This window comes from Andrena cerasifolii, chromosome 4 (assembly GCF_050908995.1).
Source record: "Andrena cerasifolii isolate SP2316 chromosome 4, iyAndCera1_principal, whole genome shotgun sequence".
Taxonomy (NCBI): Eukaryota; Metazoa; Arthropoda; class Insecta; order Hymenoptera; family Andrenidae; genus Andrena; species Andrena cerasifolii.
Window position 1 is genome coordinate 2,224,975 of NC_135121.1, and position 17,465 is coordinate 2,242,439.

A 17,465-nucleotide genomic window follows, 5' to 3' on the forward strand; every position below is an offset into this window, starting at 1 on the left:
ATGAAAAGCTATGTTCACACCATGGCAAGGTACTTTTCTAGTTTTAGGCATGTAGAAAATAAAACTTTTTGGTTTCTTGTTCTAGGTCAAACGATATAGCCGTAAAATTGGACATCGTGGAAAACGTCGCTCCTCAAGATCTTGCGTATCACGGCTCTACCGCAGCCATTTTGTAGGGAAAAAATACGATTTTTTCCGGCGAGAGTTGTACAATAACAGGCTTCATATTGAATTTTCTGTTTATTTTATTTATCTCGAACCCGGAAATTTAAAAAATTCTGTAACTTTGTGAATATGTAGGGAATTTCCTCCTGATTATAACGCAATTTTTGTTTGCTGCCCAAATTTACTCTTAGGGGGTGTAATTGCCCCCCTGAAAATCCGGTTATTTTCCGATTTTGTGTTATGACTCGCGAACTGCAAAATAATTTTTTACCAAATGATAGATCTAATTAAAAGAAGGAACTTTTGTCTTGAAACTTTTCTTCTATCTCTTACAGTTCGCGAGTTATAACACAAAATCGGAAAATAGCCGAATTTTCAGGGGTTAATTTCACCCCCTTCGAGTGAATTTGAGCAGCAAACAAAAATTGCGTTGTAATCAGGAGGAAATCCTCTATATATTCGCAAAGCTTCAAAATTTTTTGAATTTTCGGGTTTCGGATCTTCCCTTGCTAGACGTAAAAGGGACATTCCCCACTTATTTGGAATCGAAGATTTTGTAATTTTCTATTATAATTTATGAGTTTGTAATATACTTTTATTGAAGGGAATTAAATACGCTTTCTATTGGTGTACTTGTTTTTTTAAATACCTATAATGACATTGTCAGAAATGGACGCTAAACAAAAGTGTCCCTTTCATAGCACCTCTCTCCTACCTATACCTACAGTGGATGTGCATGTGTATGTGTTGGGCGGATACAATCGAATCGAGGAATATTGGAAAATCATCGTCCCTGAATTTGTCCAAAGGAGAACAGTAGCGAGCACTTAAGGAAATGGGAAATGGAAATAGTTACTACTCACTCGTTACTACCCCTACAGCACATTGTGTTGCAGGAACGTTGCAGAACCGTTGCTACACATTGCATTGTTACCGTTTGGTTGCAGGTTGCATTGCAATTTTACTGCAACATTGTGGAAACATTGTCGTGGAATATTGCAATGGACACATTTGTGCAATGTTCCTGGAATATTGCGCACCCATTGCCGTAGAATATTGCGCACATACTGCGGTACAATACTCCCGGAATATTGCGCACACATTTCCGTGGAATATTGCGCACATACTGCTCAACGCCGTTCCTGCGACATTCGCACAGAATACGGAATTACGCGGATTGTTCCTGAAATGCGAACACACGGAATACAGTCTTAGATTCCACAGGCCACCTGCGAGGGAATATATGAGAACGTGGAAAATATGTGATATGAATAATTAATACAATTACTTAATTATCACTACAAGGTTTAAGCAAACTGCTAAACTGTATACGGCAATAAAAGATATTTGTAAAGTTGTCTGAGCTGTGCAATGTATATCCGCAAAGACTAAAAACTAGAAAATAAAAAAACCTTAAAAAAAAATCATGTTAACCGATTGTATTAAAAATGCACTAAAAACTAAAAAAAAAATCGTTTCTTGTACTGCGCAGGATATTTCATAACAAAATATGAATCAATTTAATATAGCATCAAACGTTGAAATTAATTTGTTGTGAGATATCCGGCTCCACGATTAGGGAGATGTAATGGGGTTTGGCAAGACGAGCCTTCATTTTTGAATAATTTGAGTTTGAAGTTTTGCACGGTACGAATGTAAGTTCGAATACGTAAGCAATCTTCTCAATCAACGGTTGTAGCTGCAGCGGTAAAGTGTTCGTCTACGGTGCTACAGGTCATGAGTTCGAATCTCACTGAGGTAAAAGAATTTTCTATTTATAAAAGACACATGGACGTTATACAACTACGATTCTGCACACATTTCTCATGCCTTCGCGTCCCTCACAAATACGGTATATACTATATACTACCGATATTTTTATTTTTGGCCCTACTGCCCGAAACGTTACGTGACCATTGGTGTGTAATATTTCCGAAACGTTGCTGTAAAATTCCGAAACAAAGTTGCAGAAATATCTCCCGCAATGTTGTACAGGGGCGGACATAGCAATTTACTTGTAACGTTTCGGGGACATTCCGTGCAATGTTTCAAATGTTGCAGCGTAACGGTTCTGCAACGTTCCTGCAACAAAGTGTGCTGTAGGGGTACATTAACACACGTTTTGATAGTTTCTTTATACAGCCTCGTGGACACTAGCAATAAACTTGCGACATTTATTGCGCAAGAATCTTGCACGAGTGTTTACATTACAGCAATTTTTTCACGCAAGTTCTTGCCTGCAAGTACTTGCGAAGAAAATCTTTAAAGCAAATATTAATACGTAAAGTATCTACTATAATGTCGGTCCAACAAACATTACTAAAAGTGATACAAAAATGCTGTCTTGCACGTAGATCCGAAACCGAATACTATGGTCGACCTACTTGCATTCTACTCTCGCTAAAAATTTCCAGTTCGTTTGGAAGTAAAATCTTTCTGAGAGAAGATTATCGGGTGTCTACACTATGACAGAGTTCACTTGCTGAGACCAACTGTCGCAAGTAATCAGAACATGCTAGAGTTACTCTCAGGCGTGTTTACACAATGCTGACATCGACTCTCGCAATAAATGTCGCAAGTTGATTGCTAGTGGCCACGGAGCTTAGCGGACAGTGGAATATATTATTCGCTAACAAGGAAAGATCCCGAACCCAGAAGTTCAACAAATTCTGAAGCTTTGCGAATAGGAATACACCTGGTACCAGTTGCCAAGAATGCGCCAAAAGAATCCTGATTTCTATATGAAGGCTTCGTTATTTATAAAGAAATTAAAAGAGAAATTAGAGAAGTGTGATAACTGAAACAACATTTTGATGAACAAGAAGACTAGTATTTTTCAATTAGACAATGTCAGGCTAAATTCTGCATTCTTCCTCATAGGCTACCACGTTATCGTGGTAGAATCTCTGTGGCTATGCAGGCAGGAGCTTAGGTTTCTGACAAGCAGGTGCTACTATATGGGATTATTTCAGGATGTAAAGCCAGACTAGAGAGCACGTTCCATGTCAAGGTGGATGGAACTGTATACCAACGGGACAGAAGCTACAAGGATGGCACACCTGCAAATTACGAACGATTGGGATTCATTACGCTAATATTGACAATAATGAACTGAAACAAAGTGAAATAAAACTGATGTAGCTAACAGTACGGATGATTGTAAGAATGATGTATCGAAAATGGTGCTCAAAGACACCACAGATGCAATAAGAAGATAAGCGTCTAAAAGTGTCCAAATGCCATCAGTATATTAATTGGCGAAGAAAATGAAGAGTAATGAAGTTACAGTGATGATCGTAGAAGTACTGGAAATAACGGTGCAACACACTTTACTGTTTGAAAGATATTACAGTACCGAGGTGGAATAGAGTGGGAGAAAGAAAAAGAATTTAAAAAAATGACCCATCAAGGGGGTACCAAAGCGATAATCACGCAAATGAAATGGATTAAAAGAATGTACCGAATATAATCTTCATAAATTCGTTTTTCGATCATGATATTCGTTATTCGAATATTCTAGATAGGGTAAGTCCGGTATAAATCGACCACCGGGAGAGTCCGGCCAGTGTCGATAGTTTAAGACTGATGATAGGGCGCTGTGTGTCATTGACACGAAAGAAATTAATGCGCTTGTTGTTTATCTCACATTGACCATTGTCACAAATCTATATTTGAATTATAAGATACAGTTAAGACTTTATGCGTGGATATTTGTAAAACAGGTAAGTTTATTTACACTCTTCCGATATTGGGGGATATAATATGCATAAAACAACAGAGTAACACCAACAATTGGGAAATACTGTGAGAGCGCCATCTACTAAAGTAAGCTCTGTAATCGGGCAACTCGCGTTACAGCACTGGTGTCACAGAAGTATTTAAATAGTGCAATAATGTTTTTATCATTAAATAGGCTGTTAAATTTTACAAAATCGATCATCAAACAGTCGAAATTCCCAATACTGCCAATTGCATGTGACAGCTAACCCGATTAGACTGCTTTAATTTTCGCCACCAGATGGCGTAGCGGAAATAAGAAAATGCCAATACGTAGGGTAAAGGACCCAATTACTGACACCTAACCAATTACTGTCACCTTAAGCTATTTTACTTAAAACGTTGTAAAGTCATACACAAAAAGAATTATGTAATTCAACCTATAATCTGTACTATAGATTATATACTATAGTTTATTTATTCTTTATTTTATGTAAATTAGCTTAAGGTGACAGTAATTGATTCAGAATTAATTCGCGTTTGGACTCATTTTCATTGAGAAACCATGGAAAATCCATTGATAATTGTTGAGATATATTGTATTATATCTCTTGTATATATAGTCCGCGTTGTACGAATGAATGTTTTGTTTTGGGTATTTTGAATGGCCCGCGTGTTTGCAAGGAGCTTGTGTGTTCTGGCATTGTTGCTAAGCGGTTTAGTGGCGCTGGTGTCTTGCGTGCACGCTACTTGACTCGTGGTCTGTGCAGAACGTGGTTGCTCGCGACGCAGTGGGTATGCAGTGTGTACCGGTTTTCTCTCGCCACGTGTTACGAGATTAGTTTTCAATTTTTATGCGTCGTACGCACGTGTAGTAGTTTTTCGTTTGTTTGAGTTAGTTTATCCATTTTCAGTTAGGCTATATATATATATATATTTAATCGCAAGCAAAAGGTGGTGCTTTTATTAATATCCCAATAATAATACATTCATGAACATTTATCAAAAACATGAACATTTTATTTTTCGGTACTGGGTATTTTACCTGACCCAATGATTGCTCTCGGCAGTTAACGGGCGGCCTACCCGGGACCGCAGACCCTCGATCACAGCCAGGAAGCAAAACTGTGGGGTGGGTACGTCTTTCCCGATAATCTGGGGAAAAAACCATTTCAATAATCCAAGGAAGACTGTACTATCCATTGGGGGTAATTATATAGAAGAGGGCACACCTCACCCAATTTTGATGATCCTGAAATATGTTTGCGAAGGTCATCATTCTGAACAACTTTTTCCTACCGCCGCTCGGTTTTAGTTTTCGAGATATTCATAAAAATATTTTGGTATTTATTCGCAATCAACTACACCTGTGTTGAGCGTTTCCAAGATATCAGTATAGGTTTGCGGCTAGATTTGGGGGGGTTAGGTTTGGATTGGGGGGGGGGCAGCTACGTGTCCGGTGTTCAAGCTTAATGTGAAAAAAATAGGGTAATTATTTACAAAAGGGCAGCCAATTTCGATGACCTTGAAATATGTTGTTACAGTTACCATTCTGCACAACTTTTTACTGTTCGTGAACAGATCGCGAACGCTGGTGGAGACGCACTTTTACACGAGCAATGGTTATAAAAACTTTGCGAACAACTTGCGAGCATTGTTTGCGAACCGTGTTCGCGAACTGTTCGCTGGTGAGGACCCACCTTTATCGTCGCTCGGTTTTAGTTTTCGAGATATTTGCAAAACACTCTCATCGATAGTTGGTTCGGGTTAGATGGTTTAGCGCTCGCTCCTGTTGGGGGACCTTCAACTTTTGGGAGATTTACACATTTCTTTATCCTAAATCTTTCAAAAGTTGGCGGCCCCTTCGCGGGGGACCATCAAGTCATCTCCAAGCCAACTACTGATCACTGTTTTTTTGCGAATATGTATCTTGAAAACTAAAGCCGAGCGACCGTAACATGTAGGGGAGACCAGGGCAGATTGTAGCAATAGAAGTTTTTACAGTTTTTTTTCGTAAGTGTTTTCCTCAATGAGGAAATAATTTGCGTGACTTACTACTTACATATGTGGTGAACTCTTGAATATAAGTACGTGACAAAATCTTGGACACTTAGACATCTACACTCCTTGTCATTTAAGAAAGAATCCGTTTCGCGCATGTAGAATGAGCTCATTGGCTCCGAAAAAGCGTTGATGGGGGAACAGCCAATAGTGGCTTCTCCCGACACCAATGAGCGTCAACCTGCGCAGAACCGGTCTAAACTCGTCGGTCGGCAGGTTCCTTCTTAAATGACAGGGAGTATAAGTAGCTTCATATTAAACAAATCTGAACCTTTGTTACAATGTGGTCCAGTCCGGGTTTTACTTATTTAAATACAAACATGAACACAAATAAACATTTCTAAAAAATATAAATGAAAACACAGATCATTATTAAATATTTGATATACATGAGTTAAACAATCATTGCTTATCCATCTGATTCTATCAAAATCTTCTTCTTCACTTTCTTTACTTTTGCCTTCATACTTTTTTCTACTTTTTGGATTCTGGATTGTTCTATTGTTCGTCTAGACTCTAGAGCATCTTTTTCCGGTGTGTCAGCAAATAGCATGTTCGCTTTATCACCATTTAGAGCGGAGTAAGTAGTAACGTGTTACAATTTACCCCGAGCTTGAATTTTTGCGTTTTATCTCAGCAAACGAGAAACTAAACGTCAAATTACTAAAATGCGTACACATTATAATAAACCAATGTGTACTGATTCGTTTGCAACAAAGAAGCAAAAATTCAAACGGTTTCTAATGTCGGTTAATTGAAATAAAAGTGCTAAGAGAAAATTTATTTACGTGCTCTACATACTAAAATTCTGGGCTATAACCACAAAATGAATACGTCACGCTCGTTTGTGTCACTAAAACCGACGGTGCTACATATTGTATAATATCGTCAAGCAGCCCTCACATGCTGTGGGTTACCAGATTTGTCGTTCAAAAGATTTTACTCATGTTACAATTTACCCCGGGTTACAACCTACTCCGGTCTCCCCTACAGAAGAAAGTTGTTCAGAGTCATGCCTCCGACAACAAATTCCAAGGTCATGGAAATCGGTGAGGACTGTCCTTTTGTAAATACTTACCAGACCCTGTCTATCTTCAATCGTTTATATCTCGGACTGTACTGCATCGGTTCGCTGATTTTACACATTTAGGAGACGGGATCAAAGTGGAGTTCATTTATTCAAACACCCGTTTCCAAGTGGGTATTGATTAATTTATAATCTTGAAGTTTACTTATACGGACTGACCGAATTTAGTTGATAACTTGAATTAAAGTTGATAACTTTAAACACTAATAATTTGCGCAGTGGGACGAGGGGGAAAATGATCGTTGCGTGATTATTTAGAGGAGAGTATACTGAAACTATTGCAATTGGTCCGAAAGTGGAACTTTTTGGCGTTTGGAAGATATTCCTAATCAAATTTGAAAAATGTCGCTATTTTCGTTACTGCATATAAAAATATTTTTTAATGGATTGTTTATATTAGTTACTAATAAAAGAAGATATTTATCATTTCATGCTGCTTTCCTTTATTATTCGAATTTTCCTTATAACTTGGAAACGAAAAGTTTCCCAAACATTTTGCTTAAACCACTGTAAAGGGCATTAAATAAGGTACCAAACAAACAGAATTAAATTTTTTTTATCACAAATAAGTTAAAAAAATAAATAAATAAATGTAAAATATATTAAATTATACATCATTAGAAAGGAATAATTTTTTCCTATTTTTTGGCGTAAATTTCATTCTGATAAATTAATAAAAAGTCCCAAAAGACGACAAATTTTAAATTCGGCCCACTGTGCGGCCTTAGGGTTTTTGGTTACGTTGGAGGCGGCGGGGCAAGAACTCCCTTCTGGTCCAGAACGTTCCGGCAATTCTGGACGTGACAGTTTCACCCCCCAAACATGCAAACGGGCCATAATAAAAAACGCATCTTTCTTATTTTTCGGTCCTCTAAAACATATTCAAAAACCCAAGCAATCGGAGGCGGAATCTCTCCTTGTCAGTGCCACTATCATACCCCCCCCCCCGCCCCCGACTATGATATCCTAGCTATACTTGGTTAGGTATGATAGACATTGTACGAACGCACAGGGTCTGTCAGACCCTGCGGTGTAGGTACTTGAGGGATAAGCATGAGACCGCCAGTTTTTAAATTTGTAATTATGATTAAATACTTAATTTATAACTACAGTTTTGTCTTAAAATGAACCTGGACCTCGGGGCAAAGCGCGAGATCTTTTCAAGACGAGTGGTCTACATATTCAGCTTTGCTGTAGCGAGTGGAAGGGATTGACAGTGAGGATGAGTGAGCGAGCACGCGACAACGACAGGTCATAAATTACTGTCGGCACTGCCGCGGCGCAACGTTGCCTATTGAAAAAGGATGGAATAGGTCTCTCCGACACCTCTCACTAGCCGGGGCAACTACAGAAGAACTACATAGCGGGCATAGCGGCGGCTTTTTATCAAGACAGAAGACGCGGGTTCTTTTCGAGATAGCACACTGTATTGCACAATTACAATCACGAACTATATAATTGTAATTGTCCTGCAATTACCATTATAATTGAGGGCAGTAACAATTACCTATTACGCTGCGTTTAGATCAAACGAACAAATGCTATTCGCGATGGCGAAGAATTCACTCGTAGAAGTTAAATGTAAGTATTAGTTTGAAATCATTAGGACATAAGATGGTTTGTATTTGGCGCCTTCGCGCCATCACCGGTCCCGTGATTCGGGTAGACCGAGTAGTTCGGGTCGCGGACGTGGTGAAGGGGAACGCCACACAAAAATTATAAGAAATGTCATGTAAATCGGACTATTTTTAACGAAGTTAGCTTGAAATTATGCAAATCAATTTTTCGTGTAATTTCCTTCATTATGGTCCGAATTACGTCGTTCTTGGTGTTATTTTCATGGGAGAAACGTAATGATCGTTGTCGCAAAGATCTGATGAGAAATGCGAAACTTGAGATTCGTCACTTTGGAATAGGCATTCCAGCCCCTTCGAGGGTCGAAAGACCATAACACTCGGTGAGCCATCGCGGGTCCTTCTTTTCGCCATGGGGTGCCGAGCGGCATCTGTTTGAGGAGCATCGCGAGAAAATCACCCTGCATAATGCCTAAAGGTGGAATCTAAGGGAACGTGGATCGGCGAGCTTGGAACGAGACTCGCCGAGCCCACGCGCCGTCAGAACACTCATAGCTCACCGCCTCACGAGCCTGGGCGAGCCTAGGCGAGTCTAGGTGAGCCGAGCCGACTCGCCGAGTCCTCGCCGTGAGAACGCTCATGGATCGCCGACACATGATCCTGGGCGATCATCGCCGAGCTAACTCGCCGAGACCCGCGCCGTGGGAACGCTCATGGATCGCCGATTCGCGAGCCTGGGCGAGCTTGGCACGAGACTCGCCGAGTCTACGCGCCGTCAGAACACTCATAGCTCACCGCCTCACGAGCCTGGGCGAGCCTAGGCGAGTCTAGGTGAGCCGAGCCGACTCGCCGAGTCCTCGCCGTGAGAACGCTCATGGATCGCCGACGCATGATCCTGGGCAATCGTCGACGAGCCTAGACGAACCGAGCCGACTCGCCGAGTCCGCGCCGTGAGAACGCACATAGATCGCCGATCGCGATCCTGGTGGATCATCGACGAGTCTAGGCGAGCCCAGGCGAGCCGGATGGGCTCGCCGATCCACGTTCCGTCAGATTCCACCTTAACGACAACTTTACGTACTGTATGGTTAATTTATATTATTTGCTTAAGGGAACGTATGACCGTTTAAAAGTGTCAAAGATCGAATTTTTTTTCTTTTTACATATATTCATAGATTGAGGTTCTAGAAATATTATAATTCAAGTCCGATGTAAAAAAATTCGGAAAATTGACGAAGTTATAGACATTTGAGTGGAACAACCCAGGTAGCACGGGGCGGCGCGCTGCAGCGGCTCGACTGATCGCAGCGGAACTACATTTTCATTACGGTGGTCCTAAAAACTCGCGGTACGTTCAATCAATTTACTTCCAATTTTGCATGCAGAATCGTAATACGATTCCACATTGTCCTGCGGCTGCTTTTTTTATTCCGATTCCCCGTTTATTATTTACAAAGAAAAAACGTGAACTTTTCTCTTAGAAAAATCTAACTTTACCTTTGATCTCTCACCATTTCTTTATTTTTCAAAATTTTCAAAATCGGCCCCGTAGGTCTATAGCTATTGACATATTTTATAACAAAATTTTACTGTTTTTGATTTCAGACACGACATGCAGCCTTTTTCAGGGCCACTGTGAAGCCCTCTAAAATTGAGAGAGTTTCGGATGTGTATCCATAACTTCCAAAAAACAATAGTTTTTTAACTGAAACTTTTTTTTAAGTAGCTCATATTACTATGTAAACATAATATAAAAACGGAAAATCTTCATCAAGCCGTTGACTTGTAAAAAAATCCACAAAATATACACATTTTCCGAGCGTTCAAACGGGTATACCCCCTTAAAAGGGAATGATACTGAACCAGTGATGCCAGAATCGTGGGACGTGGGACAAATGCTTACCCCTACTATGACCTACCGTCGTCTCCCACTGTGGCCTACCGTCGTCCCCCAGTTTCTTCCTATCGCGCTGCACACAAGCATATCCCTACTCCTGTCCGTGTGCTCGGCAGCCCCAACAGACAGCTCACATGGACATGAGTAGGGATATGCTTGTGTGCAGTGCGATGGGAAGAAAGTGGGGGTCGACGGTGGGCCATAGTGGGAGACGACGGTAGGCCATAGTGGGGGTAAGCATTTGTCCCACGTCCCACGATTCTGGCATCACTGTACTGAACCAGAAGTGAGCTTCCGAGCACGCATTCGTACCCCATTTATATACCAGAAAATCAGACCCAAAAGTGGTGGGGATATGCATGATTTCCGTTTTTCTTTGGAAAATATAGCTACATCGCGTCGTGTCACCGCGTGGACAGCAGCTGCATTCAGTCGCCGGTATTCCAAAGTCCCTCAAGACGGGTAAAGTAGACGATAAGTGGGAGTACGTACCGTAAACTGGGGGAACATTGGCATACGCCGAGATTACATTGTTTTATGTCAGATTTGTAAAACTTAACCTGTTAATACTATTTTAGTTAAGATGTAAAAAATAAAATAAAATAAACAAATTAAAGTGCCAATGCATCTTACTGACTTCAGATTAGTAAGACTTAACCCGTTAATGCTATCTATATGATGTGCCAATGTTACCCCGGTACACTAACGTTTTTAACATGCATTAAGGGGTTAGCTACCTTCAGGAGGTAGAAAAAGAATCGATTCTTTGGGAATTTATTTCATAAAGTACACGCATATATTTATGCAATGGTTTTTGTATTCAGATGAGGGACACTTTAACAGTTTATTATATATTATCTTTTGGTATAAAAATATTTACTTATTGCAAAATTACAGCTGATTTCCCGGAAGCTGCTTTTACACCGGTGACCACGATTTCTCCAAAACCGCTTCACCAATCTTTCTGAAATTTTGTAGGTTTCTTCTAGACATTCAAATCCAGTCTTTAATCGAAGCATTTGTTTTTCCAATGCATAGTTTTTATTTTATGGATGAAAAATGAGTATTTCTAGCTAAAAATAAGTGTTTTCATCCGTAAAATAAAAACTATGCATTGGAAAAGCAAATGCTTCGATTAAAGACTAGATTTGACTGTCTAGAAGAAACCTACAAAATTTCAGAAAGATTGGTGAAGCGATTTTGGAGAAATCGTGGTCACGGGTGTAAAAACAGCTTCCGGGAAATCAGCTGTAATTTTGCAATAAGTAAATATTTTTATACCGAAACATAATATATAATAAACAGTTAAAGTGTCCCTCATCTGAATACAAAAACCATTGCATAAATATATGCATGTACTTTCTGAAATAAATTCCCAAAGAATCGATTGTTTTTCTACCTCCTGACGGTAGCTAACCCCTTAAAGAAGGAAAAGGACAAAAATTTTATGCATTTTGACACTTGTAGTGCAATTACAAAAGATGCAATGTTACGATAGGGTACTTAAAGCAAATGTAAACATGTTAATTTTTAAATTATATAACAAAATGTTTCGAACACCTGCCAATGTTCCCCCAGTTTACGGTAACACAGCCACGTATTTCAAAGAAGCAAATGTTCGCGCCTTTACGCTCGATTTACACAGTACTTAAATCGAACGATTTTGGTTCTGCGCAATTAAGAAAAAACAACAAACTTATGTTTTACACAGCGCGATTTCGGTTTAACGCGGCTTGAAAATAACACAATTCTCGAATGTTTACCGTGCATCTATTCATAAAAATAGAATGTAAAATTATTTTTAACCCTTAACTGGTATACTGTTTTTGGCAAACGTGACTGGTATACTGGGGTGGTGGCAGACCCCAAATAAAAAAGGGCACAGAAATTTGTAAAGTCGACACTAGAGCAACCACTATGAATATTTTCTTAGGTAATGTAGAAAATAATATAAGCGTAGAAAGTTAAAATATTATTATAAAATTAATTAGAAATTCAGTTTACCAACTTAGACAACCGAAAATTGTACACCGAACTTTGGGTGCTTGGGGTCACGAGCGACCCCAGGATACCAGTTAAGGGTTAAAACATATAGGTATCAGTTATTTAATTGCCCACCCCCTTTTCGGGTATAAATCTTTATCGTGTAAACTGTAAATGAAAAGTTAGCTGTAACTTACGTTCAGTATTCATTATGTACCTGCGTGTGAGACTTTCGTGACTCTTGATAGGTAGGTATTTCGGGTATGTTCATGTATGTTCTAATTCTTTTTATCACGGCGAAACTATGTAGGTCTGTCTCTGACAAGTGGGTGTATCTGAATGTCAGTTGTGAACTACAGACGTGTCTCGTGTGGAAAGGCCGTTACAGCTTTTTTTTCGGCAAGGACCGACCGAGAATTCCATGACTTATTTAGGACGAAAACCGGTGCTGTGCAACAGTAAGAAATCGAGCGAAATTCGAGGCGAAAGGATTAATAAATATGACAGTTCGACGAAAAGCGACAGAATAATCTTCGTGGCGGATTGTTCGCTTTTAATCATGACAAAATGCTCGGGGAATATTAATTCGCGAAACAGACGCGCCGGGAGTTGCTGTGTGAACATTTAATGCAGCGTGACGGGACAGGAATGGGTGAGTTTCACGATCGGTACGTGCCACGCGGCCGCATAAATTTTCATGCGCTCGTGAATCAGGAGCCCGTAATATCCAGGTGATTCCTAAAGAATTATTAACTGCAGATGCGAATGGAAGAAAGTGTCGCAGATCAAATTTGACCACCGTTAAAGGAACACGACTCTCCTTTACGACTTTCCATTCGCATTTCATCGAGCCGCCGCAAATTAGGTCGTACACGCTATTGATCGCGATACCGATATTGCATAATTTACATAAAAATAAGAGATTGGCGATAGATACTCCTATGTAACGGTAAATGCTTGGTGACTTTGTACGAATTTTGTGTCTTTCGATCTGCGAAAATTGATACGAGCAGCACAAATCACTTTATCTTTTGCTTGTAATATGCAAGCAATTATTTTCCGCAGCTCTTTGTACATATTTTATATTTTAAATCATCAACTTAATCGACGTAAGTGACAAAATGTAAGTCGCTCAAAGTAAACATGCGTGTACAAGTTATACGTGTGCGATATAGGTACATAGGTGGGTATTTATTGTAGTTACATGTGCATACACGGTTAATGCAACTTATTTTTCTTCAAAGCAGTAGACAATAGAGATCATTTTTTCTATTTCGTCCTTGAAAATGAGTTTTTAATGGAAATCGGTTTGTAAATTTATTTTTAATTCCATGGTTTCTTGGATCAAATAAATATAGGTATACATGTATGTACATATTATTACATAGTACTTACATATATCACTTTAGATCAATAAACCTACAGTACAAATCTTCAGGAACTCGAAACACTTTAACCCTTCGTTGACACTCTGGGTGGCTCACACCCAGAACAATTTTTGAACGACTGAAATTCTTATCTGAAGAATCCAATCGTTATGAAAAAAATAATGGGTCAGTTCGAATGTCTCTAGAATGTATTTCAATAGTTGTTTGATTGCAATTTTATCACAGTTTTTGTAGAAAAAATCTAGATTACCATATGCCGAGTAAAAACGAAGGAAATGTTCAAAAAATTATAACTCATACAAATTTCAATGTTACAAGCTACAAATCTACAGAGTTGTTGTTTAGATATAATATTTTGAGGGAAAAAATAGTTTGTAAGTCGGTTTTGGATAATACGTATTTATTTTGTATATAGAAGGCAAGCTATTTTGGTAATTGAAAAAACAGAGATTTTCATATAAACGTTTTATTTTTGTGCAAGAAACGATAGAGAATTTTTATACATTGCATTTTTCTGAGAAATTATGATGAAATTTATAGATTTTCCTCCTCCTCATTGTTTTGCACTGTAGCTTGTACGTCTGTTCGAGGGCGCAAATTCTAAGCCATGGTGCTGTGTATTGTAATACATAATGCGCAATTAATGTAATACATAATTACTATCATTCTAAGGTCTACTTACGATAAATACGAGCGAAAACAGCCGAGAGCACAATACTTTTTTCTTCACTCAAAACTGACGTCTTTAACACACATTGGGTGGTTCACGCCCATAACCTGCTACCTACGACCCCAGGACAACAATTTACGCTTGCCACGTTTGAGTAATAGCCCTAAAGTGTAGCGAACTTTCCAATCTAACACTAGATGCTGCCACTAATGCGATATTCTACGTTTTGGAAAAGGTACAGAGCGTGAGAATTAGCTTATGGGTGGCTCACACCCAGAGTGTCAACGAAGGGTTAAACCTTTAATAGAAGGTGCACCACTTGGGAGAACTTGCAAAACTAGAGTTTATTAAACTTTTGGACTTTTCAATCATTTAAACGTACTTGTTAGACTTAGAATTGATTTAGAAGTTGTTGGATCTATTGAACAGTAGTACTTGTGCCTTACCCATGTATTGCGAGTATACAGAAGGAATACACGTATTACTAAAATCATGCTACACAAAATTTTAATGTTTAACGTCATTTTTCATAAAAATAGTTAGCCCGGTTTCATCCAAAAATCGCTTGTCCCGATCATAAACTCCTTCCGTGAGCAATAGCGAGATTTATACGAAGAGTTAAAAAACAGAGGTTGGGAAGCAAACGAGTCTCCTGGCAGTCTTTGATTACCAACCACCCAATAATAATGTCTCCACCCGTTAAATCTTAAATCGAATTATTGCTATACTCACAAATTGCACACTGTCGAGTTCTATTCGGTTTGAGTATGCGCATTTGAGGACCTCACAATTGCCCAATATATATATATATATATATATATATATATATATATATATATATCGATTGAGGTATTTTAAATTGCTACCTTGATTCACATCTAAAAGAAATATAAAATATAATTCCATGATTTCAAAGGTGGGCAAAAGTTCGAAAGTTCGAAAGTTTGGAAGTGATCCTTCTTTCCTTAAATCGAAACATATTTTTTATAGAATAATATTGTACTGTTGTTAAGGGGTCATTCTATTCTGATCGGCCGAAAAATTAAGCAGTTTTTAAAGATTTTTTTCTCGGTAAATACAACGTATAATGAAATCAATCTTTTTGGTATTTATTACACTCCACTTTTATTATACAAACAATATTTATAAAGATTCTTTTATGTTGATTTAATGTTTTTCACAGCGTCGATGTGGCATCTAAAAAACAGGAGTGGCCAACCTATGTTCGTGGCACAGGTGATTTCCCGGCTCAGGCTTATCTCAAACAAAAAATTCGAAAAGATTAATCTGTGTACGTGTCGCTATCGCATGCAGCTCAATTAACAATTTTTGTTGAAGATGTTATTTTTCGACAAAAATTGTTGCCACGAATATACTCGTTTTTTTATGTGCCATATTGACGCTGCAGACAATCCAAACACGAAACAATTATAACAAATTTAAAAAATTCTTTTAATTTTCGTTTTTGTATAATATAAGACTAGCCTAATAAAGTCCAAAAAGATTTATTTTATTTTATGATGTATTTATTCAGAAAAAAATCTTTAAAAATAGCTCATTTTTTCGGCCGATCAAAGCAGAGTGACCACTTAAAGTTGAAGGTTTAAACCCTTCCAACAGAAGAAAACTATTCCTACTATTCCGGCCGCCAGAAAACCATGCAACTTTTGTGGGAAACATTTTTGTGAAATTTTAAATACAGGGTCAACCGTTACAAATGCAACCTACGCGCGCGCGAACAAGCGAAAATGGCAACACCGCCTCACAGACGCATTCCACTACAACCATGCACCGTCCCGGCGTTCGGAGAGCTGCCAGCGACCGCTGGACAGCAGTGATGCCCGAGCTTCGAAAATTTTGAGGCAGTCTCTTAAGGGGGGAGCCTGGTGTAGCGGATCGAAGAAATCGATTTTTTTTTTGCATAAATCAATAGTTGAACATCACGACAATATGTTCCCAAAGCCGCGAAACGAAATTCAAAAAATTAAAGCGGATATAGCCGATTTTGCTACGGAGCGCCAGGCTACCACAAAACTTGAAATGTGTTTTTCTCGAAACGACAGTTTTATACTTTGCGGGCAATGTAACTAAAAAAATATTCAACCAATCGACTTGGCCTTGTGCACGGATATTTGTGAACATTTTCTTCATAGTACTAAGTTATTAGTATAATGCTATTGTTTAAATAAATAACTTTTTTTTAGACATTTGAGGCAAAATTTCGTTGGAAACAGTGAACTTTTTATTCAAGAGGCCGCCATTTGTTCATTTTGTATCTTTTAAGTTTCAAATTACTTCATTCTGTGCGTACACTCATAAACTAAAAGAAAATTGTTCGATTTTTGGTTTCAGATGAAACCAAAAGACGCTACGTTGCCCGCAGTGCAATAATTGCGTCGCCAACGGACTGGGCATAACTTTGTTATTTGCCGCTCTTTTTTAATAAATTTTTTTTGTTATATACCTTAACCTGTTAATACAATATCCTGAAAGTTTCAGAAAGATCTATCAAATACTTTCTTTAAAAAAAATTCCCGAAAAATGCCTCGATTTTCATTTAGTTACACCAGGCTCCCCCCTTAAATTAACGTCGCAAAGAGCTATTTGAAATTTCCCAGCACGGGTTGATAAATTTGGGGCCTTTTTCGTATAACTTTTGATCTATAAAAGATATCGGAATGCAATTTGCGCCGCAAAATGAGGAAAAATTAATCCCTCTTAACGCTGGGTAATTTAACATATTTTACATTTACTTAATTTTTTCTATTATTTTTTTAACCACAATTGTTGCGAAAAGCTTTTGCAAACTGTTTATCCGATACTGTATTTAATGCTCTTTTTAAAATTTATCGTGTTGCTAAACAATAGGCTAGTTATTTCTGTATCATTACTTTCTACTGTATCATTACTATTTTTCATGAGC

General features: G+C 38.5%; 1 long non-coding RNA gene across 1 annotated transcript in view; it reads right to left on the bottom strand.

Annotated features, from left to right (window-relative positions):
- Positions 1-4,406, bottom strand: part of LOC143368090 (uncharacterized) — a 52,103-nt gene extending 47,697 nt beyond the window's left edge. Inside the window, exon 1 of the long non-coding RNA XR_013085144.1 lies at positions 4,284-4,406. This is a non-coding gene — a long non-coding RNA (uncharacterized LOC143368090). The remainder of the gene's footprint in view (positions 1-4,283) is intronic.
- Positions 4,407-17,465: the final 13,059 nt, after the last annotated feature.